Source organism: Hemicordylus capensis, chromosome 1, assembly GCF_027244095.1.
Source record: "Hemicordylus capensis ecotype Gifberg chromosome 1, rHemCap1.1.pri, whole genome shotgun sequence".
Lineage (NCBI taxonomy): Eukaryota > Metazoa > Chordata > Lepidosauria > Squamata > Cordylidae > Hemicordylus > Hemicordylus capensis.
Window position 1 is genome coordinate 170,868,488 of NC_069657.1, and position 18,647 is coordinate 170,887,134.

General features: G+C 42.7%; 1 protein-coding gene across 10 annotated transcripts in view; it reads left to right on the plus strand.

Moving 5' to 3' along the window:
- THSD7B (thrombospondin type 1 domain containing 7B) overlaps positions 1-18,647 on the plus strand; it is a 690,438-nt gene that overhangs the window by 36,757 nt on the left and 635,034 nt on the right. The window contains exons 1-2 of one of the 10 annotated variants that reach the window (XM_053254905.1): positions 13,385-13,482; positions 14,280-14,502. The exons of 5 other annotated variants lie outside the window; for them this stretch is intronic. The gene's annotated coding sequence lies outside the window, so the exon portion shown is untranslated. Of the gene's footprint in view, positions 1-12,944; positions 13,041-13,382; positions 13,483-13,503; positions 13,711-14,279; positions 14,503-18,647 lie in introns of those variants that run through there. 4 more of the 10 variants (XM_053254916.1, XM_053254926.1, XM_053254947.1 and 1 more) reach the window with 4 other exon arrangements.

The window sequence follows — 18,647 nt, forward strand, 5'->3', positions numbered from 1 at the left end:
ACACACATAGATTATCTCGGCAAACATGGGCAACGGCCCCAAATGACTCAAACAAACCAAGCCATACTTTGCACAAGAAGGTGGCAGTTAATTCCATTTCTGCCACACTTCCAGCTGAGCTGATGTAGGAGAAAAATTCCTTCCTGTACTGTGAGCAATCCATTAGGGTTGTCATGTTTCCTGGAATGACCAGAACCTTATTCAGACATAATGTTCAACACACATACAGTCTGTGTACAGTGTATTCATGTACAGAGCTGTATGCACATAAAGTTATTCAGACATTGGAGTGGTTTGGACAATTGCACACTGGCACATGTAATAACAGGATCATGACAAGAGTGTCCCTGTCCTGACATCACTGGCAGATGTCTTGACATGCTCTCAGGATGTCCTTTAATTGTATGAGGGGAGCATTCCTCTGAATCGCCCCTAGACACACACACACCCACACCCACACACCCAGGGTGCCCAGCATTAAGGTAAAAACATAACAGTTATTAATTAACATTAAATTATTATTATTATTATTATATTACATTTCTGTACCATTGAAAGGCTTTTCCTACTATTTCTTGAAGGTATGTGTGCGGGTGTATTTATATGCATATATGTATGCATATACAAGTGTATGCACATGTGGATATATGTGCATACATGCACATGTGACGGGGAAAAGGTATATGATGTGGGAAAGGAATAGCTTTAGTTAGTGTTTGCACCCACCAAAATTCTACTGGGGCACAGTTTAGCATTGCCAAACATGTTTGTTTTCAGTTGTCCCTGAAACTACTGAGGAGGCAAGGCTCCAAAGCCTACTAGAATTTTGTAGACTGGATTTCAGCACCAGAATAGAAATCACAAGACCTATTGCACCAATTTATCCAGCTCTGCTCAAACCAAGTGAAGCTCTTTGTATTCACTGCTGTTTTAGTGGGACCTGTAGGATTTTATGCATCAAATCTTTTAAAACCTTCTATTTCCACTTTAAATTTGTTAATGGTCAGCTTTCAGCCCTACTTCTTGTGTCAGCCATTTCTTTTTAGCTTAAATAGCACTCTCTCTTCTACTGACAAATCCTTTCTTTTTCTCATCATGCCTTTCAGTAACATCAGGGAGAAAGTGTAGGAAACAATGTGCAGTACTTAAAACTGAATGCTAATTTGCATTGAGATGCTTCTATACAAGAAGCTTTGTGGTCCAAGTATAAATTCATACTCCTAAATTTAAATGTCCCCCAAATCTCCATTTAAAACATAAAACAAAAAAAAAATGTGATTGCTACAGTTGGGATTAATTTGGTTTTGCAAACAGTTTTAGTGGCAGACAAGCTTTTCTAGGGAATGCAGTAAATGATTGTAAAAAATTGTATGGATTCTTTGCATTTATGGACAAAGGATTAAAACTCAGAAAATAGCTAGTAGAGTGCTCTAGGGTGCTTTGCCAATTTTCTGACATACTGTGATTCTGCCAGTACACCTGATTCCTGACATTTCATGTTTCTGCTATTCTAGTTTTTAGCTTCTGAGTTCTGAATGTCAGTTGGAGGTGTGGAAAACCTTTGGCATATTCAGTAAAATAAAATGAATACTTCCAGTACTTTTGTTTGGCTACCTTATTTTATACACATCCATGTTCTCTTCCACATTTATGAGTATCATGGTTGGCTTTTTATTGACATCTGATCTGTATGTGAGAACATGGGTTGACCCAAACAAGACTGAGACTTTTTAGAACAGGAGTAGGCAAATCCTGTAATGTTCTAAGACTTTACAGTTATTACATATTGTGTTTTACAAATTCTGTCCTGTTAGTACACTTTTGCTTCCTTGTGACTCCTAGCATTTCAGTGTGGGCTATGGCATTGAGACTGCCTTGGTAGGCCTGATGGATGATCTTCAACTAGCTATCGTTGGAGGGAGTGCAACTTTGCTGATCCTTTTGGATCTCTCTGCGGTGTTGGATACCATTGACCATGGTATCCTTCTGAACCATCTGGGGGAGTTGGGATTGGGTGGCACTGTTTTACAGTGGTTCTGCTCCTACCTCTCTGGCAGATTCCAGATGGTGTTACTTAGAGACTGTTGTTCTGCTAAGTGATAACTGGTGTAGAGTTCCACAAGGCTCCATACTGTCTCCAATGCTCTAATATCTACATGAAACTGCTGGGAGATATCATCAGGAGTTTTGGTGCTGGGTGTTATCAATATGCTGATGATACCCAGATCTACTTCTCCATTATGACCTCATCAGGAAATGGCATATCTTCCCTAAATGCCTGCTTGGAGGTGGTAATGGGCTGGATGAGGGATAACAAACTGAAGTTGAATCCCAATAAGACGGAGGTACTGACATGGGGTGGGGGGGGGGGGCAGGACAGGACCCGAGAGATCGTTTAGATCTGCCTGTTCTGGATGGGGTTGCACTCCCCTTGAAAGATCAGGTATGTAGCTTGGGAGTGCTCCTGGACCCCAAGCTCTCCCTGGTTTCTCAGGTTGAGGTGGTGGCCAGGAGCACTTTTTATCAGCTTCGACTGATATTTTGGCTACATCCATTTCTAGAGGTGAATGACCTTAAAACAGTGGTTCATATGCTGGTAACCTCCAGGCTTGACTACTGTAATGTGCTCTACATGGGGCTGCCTTTGTACGTAGTCCAGAAACTACAATTGGTACAGAATCTGGCAGTCAGATTGGTCTCTGGGACAAGATGAAGGGACCACATAATAGTTCTAGAAGAATTGCACTGGCTCCCGATATGTTTCTGGATGAAATACAAAGTGCTGGTCCTTACCTATAAAGCCCTTAAAGGCTTAGGTCCAGGCTATTTAAGAGAGCGGTTCCGTTGTCATAAACTCTGCCACCTGTTACAATCCTCTGGAGAGGTCTGGTTACGGATGCCACCTGCTTGTTTGGTGGTGACCCATGACTGGGCTTTGTTTGTGGCTGCCTCAGGGCTTTGGAATACGGTCCGTATTGAAATAAGAGCATCTCCTTCTCTGTTTGTTTTCAGGAAGAACCTCAAGACTCTCCTGTTTTCACAGGCTCTTAATTAGAATTAATTTTAATAATTTTAAAAACTTGTTTTAATATCTATTTTATTCTATTGTTTTTATTGTTATATATTTTAATCTGTAACTTTTAAATATTTTAAATTTTGTACACCACATAGAGATGTACATATCAGGTGGTATAGAAATATGATAAACAAATTCTATCAAAATATTAAAATGGTGCTCACCAGTCTTGCCCTTGATCTCATTACTGCTAGGTATCCCCTTTTTGTCTATGCCAAAATATAAAAATGGTGCTCCTCATTCTTGCACTTGATCCCAGAGCTGTTAGGCCTGGTGTCTCTTTCTTGTCTCTGCCCATTTGCAGAGCCAAGAGGAGATTTCTCTTGATTTCTCTAGGAATGCAAGATCCCTAGATCCCTAGACATTTCTGAGACCAAAGATGTCATATCTGCAGCTGGAAATAGCTGTGTCAAATGGAACAACAGGATTCCATTAAGTAATTGGTGGGGGGGCACTTCTTAAATGATTAAGCCAATATCCCAGGATAGGTTAGGAAGGATGGTAGCTTGAGGTCCTGTCCCACAATCAGGAAGAGGTGCAGCAAGGCAGATGGGGTTGCAGGACCCTGGATAGCTCCAAGTGATCAATTTTCTCAGACTATGTTTCAACACCAACTCCACGGCACAACTTTACTTTTGTGCTCTCAGCCTTTATCTCCCTGTCTGGAGAGCAGAGAGATTTATCCTGGTGGACTTGGATTCCAGCCTGGTGTCACTGTTTGGAACTGGGGCTGGAGCTGATTCCTCTGACTGAACTGCTCTCCCTTCCTCAGGGATGAGATTATTTGCTACTGGTCATGACATGTGGTCTGGTTAGCAACAAACCAGCACCTGATAATAGCCAGGCAATTTGGTTTGAACAGGGAACAAGTAGGCTGGATAGGGAGTCACATACAGTTCAGAGGTTACAGCAAGTTCACAGTGTGCGGATTTTTTTCTCAATGGGATGCATTGAGAGAAGAGAGAACTGTGTCAAACAGGCTGAAAACTAAAAATTCCTAAATAACAACAACCATGAACCCCACTGGCTTGGAGTTTTTGGGGGTGGGGGAATTGTGACCCAATGTGCCTTGCACCCAAACCCACTTTGAGGTGCCCGTGCACCCTCCGAGGAGGCAGATGGGGCCACCTCAAATCCCCATTATTCCTTATGGGGGGAAATGCAGAAAGTTAAAAGATCTTCATAAAATCCTTTAAAATTGCAGGAGTGTCAGATTGCTTTGTGCTGGTTTTGTGCCGCTAGCAGGCTCAATTTTGTGCCGCTAGCAGGCTGTAGTCCAACACACAGTGATGCAACTAAACAGGCACCAAGCTCCAAACCCAGTAATCACCCAGAGACAGACCTGCCTACACAATGCAAAACCAAGAACACCAAATCAAACACCAAAGACTACTACAACCACAAACGAACACCTACTGTAACAAGACACTATGGTACAAGGCAGAAAAACCAACTCGGCACACAAACTGCAAAGAAAGAGGGTGAGGCAAAAGCACACCACATTGAATGTGGACTTAAAATAATGCACTTTGAGATGTTTTTCTGCTCTTCTCTTCATGCATGCGGCTACGAAAAAGGAAAACCCATCTCAGACTGGCAGGTCCACCACATCTTTGCTGGAGGCCACTCAGGCCCCAGACACGTGGTGACACCAGACCACTGACTCATCATTGGCGGTGTGTGTGTGTGCTAGAACTAAACTGAAGGGAGAAAAGGAGGGTCGGGGGGCTGTATACACATTGTACAAATACATAATTTACAAGTATATACACACATCCATCTATTCAGCTGTAGTATTTACACACCAACTATCTACACAAACCAAAGCTTCCCAAACCCTATCTACACAAAAGAATGGAACCTCTAGTCTTCACCAAACATACTCACACAACAAAAACCTATGTGCATGCACATACCCACAACACTTCCACACATTTATAGCACATATTCACATATTTACACTTTTACACATTTGCAGTTTGAGATTTTCACAGTCCCCAAGTGTTAGGATGAGCGGAAGCTGTTGCGGGCAGGTGACCAACACCATAGGTCAACCATGGGCCAATCACTCGCCCAGCTCAACTTCCAGCTTGGGGTAGCCCAGCAGGGGGAGGTTAACCTTAAGGAAAACCAACTGCTTAACCAAGCCAGGATCCAACTGGGACCTAGCAGGTGGTACCTAGTCGCCAGCATGTGGAAACACCCGCTCACTCTGGACGCTGGTTGAGGGGCAGGAGAGGAGCTGCACAGCAACTACCGCCAGGTGCAGCCAGATTTGGTGACGGGTTGCCCAGAACTGCGCACGGTCCATCTCTGGGTCTTTCTCCACAGACTCCTTCAGGTAGTGGGCAACGCATTGGGCCATCTGAGGTGTGGCAACCCTCCTATCCATTCCTCAGTTTGGCGGTTGAGTACAGCCACCACTTCATCCTTGGTTAGTTTGACATCCAAGGTCTCCACATGCAAGATGGCCCACCTGAGCCAAAAATGCGATGTGAGATGTGCTGGAGCCAGAGGCAGCACCAGAGGTTCCCTCTCTCTCTGGGCGCCACTAGTTAGGGCCAGGGAAGCAGTGTGCATTCCACTCACATTGTTCCACAGATCAGTGGTGAAATGCATGCTGGTGCTAGGCAATGTTGCACACAGTGCCACTGAAGCCGGGGTTCTCAACCACTTGAAAAGGTTGGTCACAGTGGCCATCATCTCCCTATGAGGTGAATGAGGAGATGTGGGTTCACATGGCCAAGATGCTTCTTGCCCAATGCCTGTGTCCACCGCTTGACTGGCAGCATGCCCTGCTTTAAGGAAGCCTTCACACGGCCATTGTCAGCTCTAGTCACAGGCATACTAGGTGCACTAGTGCTGCCAGCGGAGGCAAGGAGATCTGGGTGATGCCACTGCATGGAGGTCATCCCCTGATGCTTGGTGTCCTGGATGCCATCTTGGGCCACTTTGGTGGTGGCGGACTTACTGGGGCCACGGGTTGCCCACCACTGTCACCCCCCCCCTTTCACCCTGCGTGTCAGAAGAGTTCCCGGCTTCGGCTGAGAGATGCCTCAGTCTCAGCACCAGACCCTTCCTCCTCAGCATCAGACTGGGCCCCGGAGGACCCAAAACTGGACTCCACCATGTCCTGGGCATCACCGGGGGGGGGGGGGCTGAGTGACAAGAGGAGCGGTCTAGGGGCCGCCAGAGAGAGGGACAGTCTGGCTGCACTCCCAGCAGTCAAGCCCATGCCTTCCAGCCCTGCCACGGAAGTGGTTTCCCTGGCAAGAGAGCCCACTGCACTTCCAGACTCCACATGGGGTGGCAGCACTGGCAGTGCACCTGGACCTGGGACCTGGCTCAGTGGCAGCAGGCTCCGGATAAGGGAGCCATCCCGCTATCACCTCACTGGGGGCAAAGAATTCACCAATGGGGACCTGTGGGATCCTGTGCTGTCTTCTCTCCCCCCCCCCGGTCTCCCACACCATCTGGGACACCCTTCTCTGCCTACCACCCTGCTATGAGCCTTGCCTCAACACGGCACTCAGACATCTTCCCAGGGGCTTTTAGAATTTTAAAAATCTTTTGTGGGTAAAAAGCCCTAACCAAAACACCTACCCACCCACAACACCACAACAAAATGGGGGGGGGGGATGACTAAGGGGGACCTGCAAAAACAAGAAAAAACCTGTAAAATAAAGCACAGAAAAAATACCTCCCCCAAACTCAACAAGGAGGTCCTATTTAATACAAGGTCGCACCAAAAAGCATCCGCTTACCCTCTTATTGTCCTGAAGTCTTCAGCCCCAAATGCTGCACACACACAGGCCAGGAAAAAACAAACCTGACCAGCGGCGGCAGCAGCAGCAGCAGCAGCAGCAGCAGCAGCAGCAGCAGCAGCAGCAGCATAATTACCCGGGGGTGGGGGGGCGGGGAGGGCAGCTGTGGGCTTCTTACCCACCCACACAAATTAAAATAAATACTGAGTGAAGTAAAATAAAATGCTGAGGGAAGAATTAGGGAGAAACTGCTGGAGAAAAGGTGTGGGGGGAGAAAGGTGGGGGGAGCCTAGGCCTGGGAGATAGGCAGAGGCAGCTGCTGCCCCCTGCTGGAGCAAGCTATAGGGATAAGGGGGAAAAAGCATCGCTGGGCAGTGCAGGAGGAGACACTCTCACACTCAAAAATCCAAAAGGGAAAGCACAGCAGCCACACACAGCCAGGAAAAAAATACTTTTAAAAAGAAGGGTAACTGGGGTGGGGGGTAAGCAAAAAAACAAAACCAAAAGCATGGCAGTCAGGAAATACTTCATCAACACAACAGCAGCGGAGACCAGATCAGAGAGACGGAGAGGCGGCAACTCTACAGACAAAAAAGCAGCATCAGCCCGGAAGCGTTCTCTCTCTCACCTCAGCAAAGAGTGATTTTTGCAAGCCCAGGGGCTTCCTTTAAGTAGAAGTTTTAATTTTAATTCTTTCTTTCTTTCTTTCTTTCTTTCTTTCTTTCTTTCTTTCTTTCTTTCTTTCTTTCTTTCTTTCTTTCTTTCTTAATTACATTTATATTCGGCTCTTTCTCCAAGGAGCCCAGAGCAGTGTGCATGGTTATGTTTATCCTCACAACAACCTTGTGAGGGAGGTTAGGCTGAGAGATATGTGACTGACCCAAAGTCACCCAGTGAGTTTCATGGCTGAATGGGGATTTGAACTCAGGTCTTCCTGGTCCTAGTCTAACACTCCCGGCAGTATACGCGTTTGCAAAACTAGACTGGGCTCCCTTATCCCAGTTTTGCACGTGTGTGTGAATAGCCTCATATATAATCAATTAAAAATACAAATCAGGTTAAAATAATCCAATTGAATTCATTGTCTTCCTTCAAAATTTTCCAGTGGTCTCAAGAACAACTCCAGAAAGAAGCCAGACCTAATTTGGCAAGCACACTCTCTCCCCCTCCCTCAATAATTCTGGTCTACAGACCAAAAAAGAAGAGAGAAGCTTAGTACAGAGAGTAAAGCTCTAATCATTTGTGAGCTTATGTATATGGATAATCCAATTTTAAACCATGTTGACTGCAGAATAATATATTTGGCTTTGAAATTGGAGAGGCTATTGCTTCTGTAATTACCTAGCTGCTTTAATAATGCAGAAAACCAGTTTTTATCTTCATCATGGAATGAAAAACATATTTTAGTAGTTTCATTTTATTTATGTGCACATAATAGACTAGATTGGCCTCTGAAAGGAAAAGTCGAGTTGGGATTTGAATGTCAGCCAATTGACCGCCTTTTATTTGACAGTCTTTTAATTGTCGACAAATAGGCTTTGGATCCAAGGATGCAAATCTAGGCATGGTATTTTTATTGCCCAGTATTGTTGGAGTCTGAATAAGTATATTCAGACTCTTCTTCATTTACAATCATGTACCTTCTGACCAGTTCACAAAAATCTAGCTTGTAGCCATTGGCCTTGACCCAGTCCATGATGAGTCCGGTCTATCTGCACATAGAAGAATCCTCTTGGGTCATAACAGAGCCTTGCTTTTCCTCCTAGCCACAGCCATGAAGGCATGAAACATGCCAGACCATTAATGGAAAGTCTTGGCATGTCTCCTGGTCTTCTCTGCTCCTGCTCATAAAGGGTCCCCAGCTGGATCACACTAGTCTCATATTTTGCTCCCAGATGTAGTCATCCAGGTATGTCTGGTAACCCACAAGCAGAGAGTGAAAGTAAGAGTCCTTCTCTATGGTTGTTTCCTTCCTCCTAGAAAGAGGTATGAAGTGTCACGCTGCTTCCAAATGTGGAGGTACCATTTAGTCAGCATGGCTGCTAGCCCTTAATTGATCTGTTGAATCCCTTTTTAAGGCTTTCTAAGTCAGTAGCCATATGTGGCAGTGAAGTCCATACATTGATTATGTGTTGTGTGAAGACAAACTTTCTTTCTACTGCCAGTCAGTTTCATTGCCGAATCTGAGTCCTGCTTTTATCCATGAATAAGAAAAACGTCTGTATTCACTTTCTGCAAACTATTTTATCTACATCATGCATAGTATGAGCCTATATCATGTCCCACTCCCCACCCCTAGTCATCAGTTTTCTGTACTAAAAAGCTCCACTAAATGTCTTTGCTTATAGCGAGGGATTTCATCCTTGAGTCCCTGGAATGCCTTACATCATCTCCAAAGACTATTGTGGCTGGTGTGGTGAGTGAGCCACAACAGAGGGCTAGCACGGTTAGAGTGTTGAACTAGGAGTGGGGAGACCTGAGTCTTAATCTCTGTTCAGCCATGAAACTCACTGGGTGACTCTGGGCCAGTCACTTATCTCTCAGCCTAGCCTACCTCAAAGATTTGTTGTGATGATAAACATAACCATGTATACTGCTCTGACCTTCTTAGAGGAAATGAGGGAAATAAAAATAATAAATAAGTCTGGGGATCTAGGTTGGAAACCCCCAATTTCTTGGGAAAGTGCTCACTCTTCTTGATCATTTTCTGTATCTTTTCCAACCTAAAATACTCTTTTTAAGATGGCTGTGTTCCAAATATTTCTATAAAAGGTACTACGATACTGGCATTATACAATCACTTTATATAGGCATTATATAATCCCTAGCATGAAATATGCTTTTTAAAAAGCCTACTTTCCAGTAGACTTATGAGTTCATCTGGCATTGTGTGTGTGTCCATGTGTCCCCTGCCATAAACTTCGCAATACCTTGACCAATATGAACCAAATTGGGTACTGTTGTAGGGACACGTAGCGACACCTCAACAGCGTAGAACATCTGAGGCACAAGCAAGCTAATTTGTGGACTGTCTAACCAATTTAAACCAAATTAGATACACTTGCAGTGAGTGACACATAGGGACACCTCAATGGCATAGTTTTTGACGATGTCCTCCACTCTGGTCCAAGATGGTAGACATGTAAACTTTTGAGGTGCAAGTGGGCTAACTCGTGAACCGCCTAACTGATTTGAACCAAATTTGCTACAGTTGTAGAGACACAAAGGGATACCCAAATGGTGTGGTGTGTGATGATGTCATTTACTCCAGTTCAAGATGGCAGTTGCATGAACATCTGAGGTGCAAGCAGGCTAATTTGTGGACTGCCTAACCTATATGAACCAAATTGGGTACAGTGGCAGTGAATGACACACACGGACACCTCAGTGGCATAGCTTGTGATGATGTCATCCACTCCAATCCAAGATGGTGGACATGTACACTTTTGAGGCGCAAATGGGATAACGTGGACTGTCTAACTGATTTGAACCAAATTATGTGCGGTTGTAGTGAGTGACACACAGGGATACCTTAGTGGTGTAGTTTGTGATGATGTCATCCATGCTGATTCAAGATGGCGGAAGCACAAACCTATGAGGTGCAAGTGAACTAACTTGTGAACTGCTGAACTTATTTGAACCAAATTTGCTACAGCTGTAGGGACACATAGGGACACCTCAATGGCTCTAGGTTGACACTGCTGGTCAGGTGAATGGTTAAGGACAAGACTAATTCGTGGACCTACATAGTGGGCTATTCACATGCTCAGGTAAAACCAGGCTAAGGAAGCCCAGCCTGATTTTACCAGTGCATGTGAACAGCTGGGAGCCATGTGACAGCGTGGTGGCAAACCCACTTAGAGAGCCTCTTGCTTAGCCCAGGTTTGTGGTGCGAGGGTGTCCTTAAGGCAGGCTTAGTACTTATGTGTTGGTGCCACGTGGCTCCATGAGGCACCTACTTGCAAGTAGCTTCCCGGCCAGTGCTGGGGGATCTGTATAATGCATCGTGCTCTTGAGCAGTGTATTATAGGAGTTCTGGGGGCTGGGAAGATGTATCCCAGCCCCCAACCTTCCACACTGCTGGCAGTAGCCAGCAAACATCTGGGTGGGCAATCCGCCTGCCCAGGAAGGAGCCCTCAGTTGTCTGCTAGGGAGGTAAGCATTTTAAGGCTTCTTAGAGAGGAGAGCTGGTCATGTGGTAGCAAGCATGACTTGTCCCCTTAGCTAAGCAGGGTCCACACTGGTTGCATTTGAATGGGAGACTTGATGTGTGAGTACTGTAAGAGATTCCCCTCAGGGGATGGAGCCGCTCTGGGAAGAGCAGAAGGTTTCAAGTTCCCTCCCTGGTTTCTCCAAGATAATGCAGAGAGAGATTCCTGCCTGCAACCTTGGAGAAGCTGCTGCCAGTCTGTGAAGACAATACTGAGCTAGATAGACCAATGGTCTGACTCAGTATATGGCAGGTTCCTATGTTCCCTGGCAGATCGGAGCCCTTAAGGGCCCAATATCTCATGTCCTCAGCCTGTGTACAAGCTTTCCTCTAATCCTTTTCCCTTTGGACTTTTTATCTACCACGTGCACTTTTCTTAGGTCCCTATACTTTTCCTGCTCTGACCTTTCCTGCAACTCCCTGCTCAGAAGCTTCCTAATCTCCTGGATTTCTTCCCACTTAGTTTTGTGTCTCTAGGGATTTGTGAAGTTTTAATCCCAGTAGAATTGACAACTTCACTTTCCCTCATTCTCTGAGAAACTGGGGTGTTTCAACTTCCCTGTGGTATCACAGAAGCTCAGTCAATTGGTGCCAGGCAATTCTCAAAAAATTGCTTCCATGTTATAGTATGTGCCATGACATCTTGAGTGGCAAATGCAAATTAGAGGGTTTAAAAGTAACTTGAAAATATTATGTCTTTCCTGGTGAGCTTCATATATTCTGAGAAAGTACAGAGGAGAATGCAGTTTATGCATCACTGGAGAAAAGTTTAATGAGTGGGAAAACTACATTCTTTAGTCATTTTAGGCTTTTTACTCTTTGAAATAAAGTCCTCAAAGAAGCTGCATTATTAACACTGTAAACCAATTCCCTGTGGTTTTCTGAAGAAGGAATTGGAGGAACAGCTGTAGAATTAAGTCAAGATGGTATTGGCGATAGACAAAGCTGTAATATAGTAGTTTTCATTGAGTTTTGATTGCCAAAATAGAACCTGTTTAAAGGACAAACAGAACTACTATTCTTCAGTGCAATGGCTCATCATGTTGGCTTTGAATTGCTTTTATTGTGAACTTTGAGAATGGTCATAAGTTCTGCAACAAATTCTATTTGTGTTCATCTATCATTTGGTACTGATCTTGGGGGACAATAATGATGCAGAAGAAACCTTCTCTCAAGTCCAGAAACAGCCTGGCCTTGGCTTTGGTTAGGCATAGTTAAAATTCAGTTCTGAACCTTTGTTTTTAACAAGACAGAGGTCACACTGTTTGCAAAGTTAAGAATCTGTATGTGGAGTTTCTGCATTGAGCATGCATTTCTGATGTCAAATAAAGTGCAAATGTCAAGTGCTAAATGAAAAGAGTAAAGGTTGTTTATGTCTCCTTCCTCCCCACACCTTCCTATGGAAGAAATGCACTGAAAAGATTTAGGAGCAATACTGATCTGGTCAGTTTGTCTTGATAACGCTAATCATCTGGGGGAAGAGCAGAGAACTGAACCCAGTTTTCTGCTCCCCCACGCCCCGAAGATTGGTGCTATTCAAAGCAAGTAATATTTTAGTTGCTGTATACAAGGAAGGGAAGGTTAAAAGAAATTATTTGGAATACTTTTTCCTCTGTGACTGATAGATTAGATCCCAACGATTAGCTTTAAGTTGGTGTCTGTGGTGCCAGGTTTTCCTACAACATTTTTGTGCAGCTTGCATTGTGTGCCTTGCTTTTTCTTTGCATTGTCTGTCTGGTCCAGAACTCTTGCAATCATTTCATTTCCCCTTGTATATCTGCCAGGGTGAGCTTACTGTATTTAGGCATACGTGGCAAATCTTTTCCTCATCTCCTTTGCCTTGATCAGCCTCTTTAAATTTTGGCCAAAGTTGCATGGTTGCTCACTTGTGCCAATACATTAAGTGCTGCATATTTGCATGACATTTTATCTGAGCAATGGAAAAGCAGGAGCGAAATTTGGAAGCTAAGTGGAAAATAGACTTATCTGGGTAGGTGTATCACCTTTTAAGCTTTAGTGTGGAGGAAAGAAGAGCTAGATAGAAGGAGAACCCTAGCAGGGAGACAAGCAGCTGAGGTCACAAAGACTCCACTCTTGCGTTCAAAACTCCAGTTCACGTGGGATTTCTGAGGTATTTTGTTTTACTGCAAATTGAAGCCATCACCTAAGAAATCCCATTTTGGTCTAGAATTGGATTTGTATAGTAACTTAGGCATTTTGCTATTTCCCACTTGTGCTTCTTTAAGATGCCAGAGGTGAAACCAAGATTGATTAATGTATAGTAGGGCATCAGTGCAGACAGGCCTTCAGCCTCCCAGCTGCACCAAATGTAGTCATTTTTCCAGCTGATTACACATGGTACCTGCCACCTGTCTTATGAGGTTTGGGAACTTCTAATATAGTGTCTCCTGTCTTGTTGCTGATAGCTAAAGGTAGTTGGGAAAAATACTTTTAAAATATATGACTCCTTCTGTTTTCTCTGATAGATATTTCTGTAGACACGGATAAGGTGATGAGATTGGGAACAGGCACATTTCATATGCAAAATCAACTCTGTAAGATGCATGCTAAATCCTTGATATGGCATCTCATTAACTTCTTATACATTTAGTGATAGGCACAGACACTCAGTAAAAGGCAGCTATGAATTATTGGCAATGGTAAACTTCTATTTACTAAAGTGCTGACAAGATATGTGGGTCTTTATATCTTATAGCTGGTTTTATATTCACCTAAATACGAAAATGGCTTCTGTTTAACCAGATCTTTCATGACAGTAATAGATATGGGGACTTTGCATTTATTTCTGATTGATTGAGTCCTGAAATGCAACATTACAAAAAGAGAGCAGAGACTGGCTTTTCAACATGTAAATTTGATTGTAACTGGAAACAACAGCAGCAATGTAAATTTTTTTTTGCATGGATATTTGATGTATACCTCTTCAGCTACATATTTCAAAGTAGCTTTAAGAGCTTATGGTTAAGACAATGTAACTTGTGATTTCCTATTGCAAAATACTTTAATAGGTTACCTTTGTTCAAGTTAGACTTGCAAATAAAGCATGGAGAAAGTGGTCACCTTAATCTGGTGAGGTAACTTGATAATAAGTAATTCAAAATGTTTCCATCCTTGTAGAGTTGATCTGGACTTGCTTGCCATTTATAATACCCATAAATCAATGTTGAATTGTTACATCAATAAGCCGATTAATGCATTTGTCTGATAGGATGAAGTTTAAGATACTTGCTCAACCTTAAAAGCTGCTGTGTGGAGACAGTGGATCACTCAGTGAAGATGCAAGAGGACAGGCCTTCTCTCTGCCTTCCACAATTGGGCATAAGCTTTGTATTGGTGCAACAGCAGTCTTTGGGTATATGTGGGGCTGTGTGGATATTGGGGAAGCCCTGGATTCCTAGAAGAACATGGCATCTATTCTTGAGGACTGTCAGGTAATTTTAGGGAGTTACACCCTTGTTGCTTTAGACACAATGGATGATCCTGCTCACGTATTTCAGCTTTGAGTATATTTGTTTGTTTTGGGCAGCAGGATTGGCTTCTCTGTTGAGTCACTTGTGTGCAGGAAACACCATATGTAGGATCAGGCTTTGTGCATGCCATTTTAAACACACTGTCCTGTGTATAGAGGCACTTGTAATATGCCAGGCCTATCATGAACATGAGCCAATGCATGCATTGTTTTCAAGAAGTATCCAAGTGCCCACTTGGTCATGTGAACTGGCTCGAAGTGATGAATTGTGATAAGACCACACCTTTGGCTTTGGTTGTTTCAAGTAATAAGAGGCAGTATTGCTCACTGGAATGTTTTGCTCCTGTGTTCTTAGAACTGGTCATTTAAGAATTCATAAAATGCAAGAATAACAGCATATATTAATTCACATATTCAGAAGAGTACTCAAAGATTATTGAAATGAAGAAAATGGTTCTTGTGCTGAAGTATTGCATGGATAGTTATTACTCCTAATGGATTTTGACTGTAGGCTTTCCCAAAAGCTCTGTCATTTTCTAGAGCTTTGTTTTTAAATAGCAAAAGGGAACAGCAAGCAATCTCTTCTAGTATATTAAGTTAATAAACTCAGAAAAAGAGCAACATCTGGTATCTTACAAAATTGGAAAGGAGGAGAATGCCTGTGATAAGAGTGCAGATGCTGGTATTTGATAAATTAGATTTGGTATGTAAAACAGTTCTAGTAGATTTAGTTAAATGACAAATTCCTCAGGCTTCATGGTAAGCAATTTTTTTTAAAAAGAAGAATTAACAGTAAGTAAATTTAAACAAGCACTTAAAATATGTTGACCACCTTGCCTTTCTGATGACAGCCTTCAAAAGGTCAGAGATAATGTATAGGCAATTTCCCCCCACCGCGCACCCCTCTTCTCTCTCTCACTCACACACCATACCTATGACCTTCATGGCATACACCACAAATGAAATGTTTATTTGTACAATTGAATGAAATTAATGTAGCCATCCTACACCCATGTATTAGGAGGTGAGTAACATTGACATCAATGGGATTTACTTCTATGTAGAAGTGCTTTGTTTTGAAATGTAAAAGAATTAAGATGTAGTGTCACTATCAAGGCTCATTTCTCTGCAGCAAGAGCAGTTAAATTCTGGCCTATGCTCTCAAATACCTGGAACATTGTAGGTCTGAGGATAACTGATAACAAAAGCTACTTGTAAATGTTAGTGAGCATTTTAGTTCATTAGGGGTGTGTAAAAATCATAAAATGGAACTGTTTGACATAAACAATTCCAATAAGTTTATTAATAAAAAGTATTTTACAGTAACAATCTCTAACCCATATGAATCTCTAACCCATAGCTTTTGACACAAATATGCTGGTTGTCTGACAGAGAACCAATGTTATTTTGGGAACTTTTGCAATCCAAGGGGAGGGATCTGTTTTTTTACGTAACCAGTTAGAAGTTTGTTTTATTATGGTTTATATCATTCCTTCCACAGACCTCCAGTCAACTTGCACAGGGTTCCTTAGCACTGCAAACCTAAGCACAGCTTTTCATGGAGTTCTCAAGTGCTATCCGTGCACTGACCCGATGCAGATTCTGCAAGGTTGTTGCATTATGAGCTTTCAGATCATGCACTGGAACAGAAGCAAGAACTTTTACTTTTCACACTCAAAATTTTTGAACACTGTTGTAATCAGGCACCGTAAAATACCATCTTCTTATGTACAGCCCAGCCACCTCCATTTGTTTCTTCCTTTGGACCAAGAGAAGCCCCGTTTCTCTGCATTTAGAGCTATTCAGGGTAGGTGTAAACAGGTTGTTGAGTTGTCAAGCCTGTGTGGAACCTAAATCCTCCTCCTGTGGTTTGAACTAGCAGACCTTCGAGGTCCCCTCCAACTCTAATATTGGAGGCTGCACAACTGGCATGTTTAAAATCTGGCTTGTCAAATGAAGGCGATCTCTGTTATAAATAAACAAATAGAATCTGGATACTTAGGTACTTAAGGACTCCGAGCCTAACAGTGGTGCAGTGACTTGTGATATTAATGCATGATTCCTGTAGTGCTGGCATAATTTGTGATGTTATGTTGACACAGACTTGCTGATTCTAAGCAAGTCTTAGAATCAGGTTATTTATTGCTTTCTGTTTGATCCATTGTTTAGTTCTTTTTTAAAATCAGGATTAAGGGAATTACTCAAGCAAGTCTATACTATGTGAATTATTGAGGTTCAAGTGTGAGTTAAGTGGTTCAAAATAGCTTAATATGATCCTTGTTCAGAGTATCTTACTTTGTGGTTTTCCACTTCCAAATCCAGTGTGTATGTTTAAAAAACTGCTGATCTAGGGCAAGTCTAGAAATACAGAAAGAATAATTGTTTTCTTTCCCCCACAAAATGTGTAGAAGGCTTCCCAGAACAACTCTGCCAGTCATTTAACACCTTATTTTTTCCTCTTTAAGAAGGAGCTAATTAAAACAAAACCCTGCAGTAAGAATGACTAAAATAGAATTGAATAGGTGGAAAGCACTGTATCTGCTGTGCAAATTCCTAGGACCATTGAGAACAATTAGAACTCTGCCCTTTGGGGGGTCTGGATTTTACTCAGTGAGTGAGAATAAACAATGCGTATACCTAACATAATAATTGAAAATATGGAAAGTCACCTGGGGCTTGAAAGGCCCGCCGTTGTGTAGAGATCCGCTCCTTATTTTTCATTTTTATTCAGCAGCAATTGATTTTTTAAAAAATGGGTATAGGAAATCTTCTGATTTGACTGTTTGATATAACATGCTTTCAAGATTTTAGGATTTGTGAATTCCGATGAGTATGATGGTAATACTGGAGAGTTTTCAGGAAGAAAATCTAGAGATGCTGAGTTAGATTTTAAAGCCATGTAAGCTGTTGGCTATCACCACAGCCATTCCATAACGTTATTTATGCATTGTATGTATGAAAATCAAATTTTTCTGTTGTGAAGTTATTGCTAGTCTGTTTCATTGGCTGAACCCTTGAGATGGAGACAGGGAGGCACACAGAGTGAAACTACTCTATTCACTTTCTCCAGATCATGCAGAACCATACAGACCTTTCTCATGACCTCCCTTATTTGACTCCACACACACCGCCCCCCATGGAATGAGAAATCTTTTGGCTTTTTCAAGAAGCTGAGGCACCTCCTAACTTCCTGATCATTTTGGTTGCCCCTCTCTCCACCTTTTCTAGCTCCGTGATACAGAAGTACAGTAGTGCCTGTATGTTTAGGTGATGAGTAAAAACAGTGGCTGACATCTCACACAGAGTAACATAGGTGGTTCTCAACCACCTGTGATGCTTCAGGCATCTAAAGCAACACCTGCAATATTTCACAAAGCACTCTTGCGCAAATACCTAAAAATGCACAAACAGTTGTGCAATACTGTGTCCACGGGAAATAATAAACATAGCATTCTGCAACTGCATTTGCACAACTGTAAGGGCAAGAGTGCTCTTCTGCAACACCATGGGCATTGCTGTAGACATCTGCAGTAGCACGTGTCTGAAGCAATTATTCTACAAGGGCTGTCAGCCAGTGTTCCACCATGATAGCTTCTGAGCATTCTATTTTTAATGAAATGTACAAAATCTGTCTTATCCCCAATTTTTTGCAATTTTGTATACATCAACTAGGTGACAAACCACCACCACCACCACCACTCTGAATTTGGTACAGATCTATTTTAAAATGACAGAGGGCAGCAGTTTAAACAGAGGGGAATTTGAGTGCTGTTGACCTTTTTTCACTGCCGATAATATACTTTAATGCCTCTTTAACGTAATCCAAGAATTCAGATCCTTTTGCGTGTCTGACAAACATCGATAAAGTATTTCAAGAAATCTGAAGTCCCTGTAATAACAGGGTAAATCAACTAAGGGCACAGAGCAGTGATTTTTGCCTGCTGAGAGTTCTGGAGTCAGAGTTGGAATGGGGCCAGTCCCGGCAAGTTCGGCCTAGTTTACTTCCTTGTCCTGAACAAAGGTTACCTACAAGAGGAGTACTCAGGAACTTGTATATTTAAACAACCATTCCCTTTCCTTTTTTGTTTTATGGGCTCTGGTTTTCTC